Source organism: Lemur catta, chromosome 5 (genome assembly GCF_020740605.2).
Source record: "Lemur catta isolate mLemCat1 chromosome 5, mLemCat1.pri, whole genome shotgun sequence".
Lineage (NCBI taxonomy): Eukaryota > Metazoa > Chordata > Mammalia > Primates > Lemuridae > Lemur > Lemur catta.
Window position 1 is genome coordinate 53,366,538 of NC_059132.1, and position 3,704 is coordinate 53,370,241.

Consider the following 3,704-nt stretch of genomic DNA (forward strand, 5'->3'; position numbering starts at 1 on the left):
GAGGGATGGAGAGTTCCTTTATAGATGTAAATTTCCTTTACAAAAAGGTAAATTCTGCTCTATTTTCGGAGTTTCTCCTATATCTGCAGTTTCTGGAAATAATCAGCTCAAAATAATCCTTATGCCAAAAGGGCATATTTTGGGGTGGCATATTCTGGCCTCCTACGTTGGTTGTGCTCATCAACCCCAAACTTCCTAGACAGCACCGGCAGACATAAACACACACTCACAGGGCTAACTGGAAGAATCACCTTGACTCTGTCCTGAAAGTCACCAAAGCGATTTTGTTAATGACTCAGGACCTTCCATCAATTACAGTCAGAGGTTCAATAAATGTTTGTTGCATTGAATTGCTCACTGTTAATTGTCTGTCTCATCCTCAGGTGTTCGCGTGAGGGGCGCTTTGTAAGCATAAGTGGGATTGACAAACTGACATTTTTATTCATGTGCACCTAACAAGATGGAAACCAGAGGAAGCAGAATGAGAGTGTGGTTAGGCGCCAACTTTGTTAATGTTCACCAGGGGCCGAGGAGGTAGAGGGGAGAAAAGGGATCGATGCATTGAAGCACACGATTAATGCAACATGTTAAGTGCAGCCCTGTAATCCCCAGCACAGCCCTCTCTGCCCCCTCCACTGCCAGCAGCCGCATGTGTTTCCTGGGAGCCAGGGACAGTAACAGCACACCAAACAATTCCAACGCAGGATGAACCTGGAGGCGAAGTCACTTCTGCCCCCGTGGTGCCTCACTTCTGAGCTGTCACTGCACACCTCTTTAACTACTGACGCCAACATGCCAATTAAAAGCCTGGCTTGCAGCAGGACAATAGAATAGAACGTGGGTTTCATTCTTTTCCAGCTGAACAAAAGCAATGTCTTTGCTCCTCCAGCTCCAGGGACTGGGAGGCGGTGGAGCCCTTTTGAATGGTCCCTGCCACCACACTCTTCTCCGCTATAGACACTGGCTGGATAGGTAACAAAAGGGGAGTAAATGGGTAATGAATCAAAATTTGCGGAGTTTAGCTGCTGTGGGTGTGGGAGGGCCCCAGAGAACAGCAGAGTGACCCGTTTCATTTGTATCACTTGTTAACCAACATTGTCAGTGACTTTTGGAACAATTACGACCTCTCTGACACTAAAACCCGCACAGCACAATAACTCTTGAGCCTTACCCCTCTGCATTACTAATCACGTTCGCGGTGCCTCACTTAGCGGGTTATGGTGTTAGCTTACTCTCAGACTCTCTGCAGCGAACAAATTAAAGAGGTTTGCTCTGTTCCATGAAAATACTGCGCTTCAGCCTGTTCATTTTTCCCTAAATGCTTCTCCACTTCAAATTGGCATTCCAGCCATGTTGCATATATTTTTTAAAAGCCGTCGTATAGGTCAATAATGTTAAACCCTTACCCATGACAGTAATTTACTCTCGTCAACTGTGTACACACAGAGAGAAGATATACACACATGGCGTGTGTGCGAGTGCACATACACTGATCCCTTTGGTGTCGCTCAGCATTATGGATTCTCTCTTCCCATTGTGTTTCAGCCCTTTTTTTTTTTTTTTTTACTGGCGGTCTCTTTTTCCTGAAAAGAGAGATTACAAATACAATCCTAGAATTGCAAATAGAACGGTGGATGCCTTTTGTTCGGCTTCCTGTCCAAGTTGTTACAACCTTTGTCATGGTAATGAGCCATCAGAATTTCATAGCCTGAATATCCTCTCTACTCCTTGAGTGTATTGTGTGCTTAAATTTGGGTGAGTTTGTGGTACCCGTCTGCACAGTCTGTGGATAAAGACAGCTGGAAAAGTTGACCTGCTTCAAGAAGACCAAAAGTTCTCAATGGAAGTAAATGGTTTATTGGTGTTTTGGAAGGGTTCAAACGGCAACACATGAAATCATGAGAGCACTGCCTGGAAATTTGAAACATATAATGTTTACCTGTCAAGTTTTCCCATCAGGTCTTGAAAAACGTCAGCAGGTTTTCTACCCGAGTTAAATTTTCTGCAATTTTGACAGAGCAGTTTTCATCATTCATTCAAGGGATATGTTGACTTAAAAGGAAGAGTCTAAGGCACAAAATATGATTTAAAGAGTTTACTTGAGCCAAAATGAGAACAGCTGCCCAGAAGACTCAGACCCAAGTCACCCTGGACATGAGCTTTGTTTGGCTTTTGTTACAAGCAGTTTTTAAAGGCTAAAAAGGAGGACAGGGAGTGGGGCTGATACAAAGTTGTTTGTCAACAATTCTCATTGGTTCACAGAAATAACATTGATTAGTGATTGGCTCTACATTGTTAAGCTATAGAGTGTGGGTTATAGTGTCTGGTGTGGCATTATTAACTTAATTTATAGCATGTGGCAATAGCAAGTAGTTTCCAGAGATGAACACATAGCTAAAAAGGGGGAGTAGGATACGATTGCTGTCTCATTGTAATGCCTCTCTGGGTCTGATAATTTAAAAGGACTCTCATCCCCCAGATAAAGGTTCTTTTATGAACTAAAATAAAATCTCAAGCCCCCCAGCCTATTGAATGGACCCCTCCTGGGCAAGGCAACCCCAGAAAAACCTCAAAGCTGAGTTGCCGGCCATAGCAGAAGGAAAGTCAGACTCACCTAGTTATGCCCTGTCCTGTTTGGAGTTATTCGTTGTAACAGTAAGATTAATAGGACCTAAGGCCATGCAAGACAAAGCTTAAACCACACCTGCAGGCCATCAATTTACTTAACAGATTACTGGAGTTTCAGCAAATGTCTGGGTGGCCGATTAACAGACATCTTTATCTTAACTTAAAACATTCCAAGCCTTTAGACAAAGCTTCATTTCTTTAACCAATTACACATAAAAGAATCTTTAAACCCACCTATAACCTGTAAGCTCCCCGCCCCTTCCGTTGAGATGTCCCACCTTTTGGGGCCAAATCAATGTACGACTTCCATGTATTGATTCGTGACTTTTTGTGTTATTCCTGTCTCCATGAATGTATAAAACCAAACTGTCACCCGGCTACTATGGGCACATTTTCTCAAGACCTCTTGAAATCATGTGCTCCAGGCTGGTCACACACATTGGCTCAGAATAAACCTCTTGAAATGATTTTACAGAGTTTGGATTTATTTTTCGTTGACACCTTTCTCACATGTGTTTTGAGTGCTTGCTCTGTGGTAGGCACAAGATGGGCTGAATGGGCACAAATGGGGGGGCCAGGAGTACAAAGGCGTACCTGGACACGTATTGATGCCAGTACAAAGAATCAGAGAACTGGGTTCACCTCTGTACTTGACTGTTAATGTGACTCTCAGACCAAATTTCATCAAAGAGAGACCATTTATAAGAGCCATTATGCTGAGTAACGTGCCACTAACTCCACCAATGAGTACCCAGTGAATATCCATTTCTGACCTTGGCGGCTGAGAAAGCTGGCTGAAGGTAGATTCCTAAAAGGTAAATTCCTATTAGAGCAACTCCTCCTCTTGGGTTGTGGCTTTAGCTAACTAATATGTACATGACATTACATTATCTATGCTAAAGTACTTGAAAGCAAATTACAGACATTGTAACAGTTTACAAGATGACCCGATCTATATTTGATTTCTGACATGCATGAATAATTTATTTCACCAATATTTCATCAAAAATTGTGCCCTGTTAATTAGATGGAAGGTTTTTGTGACAAAGCGCAAACTGTTGGGGTGGGTGGTCTGT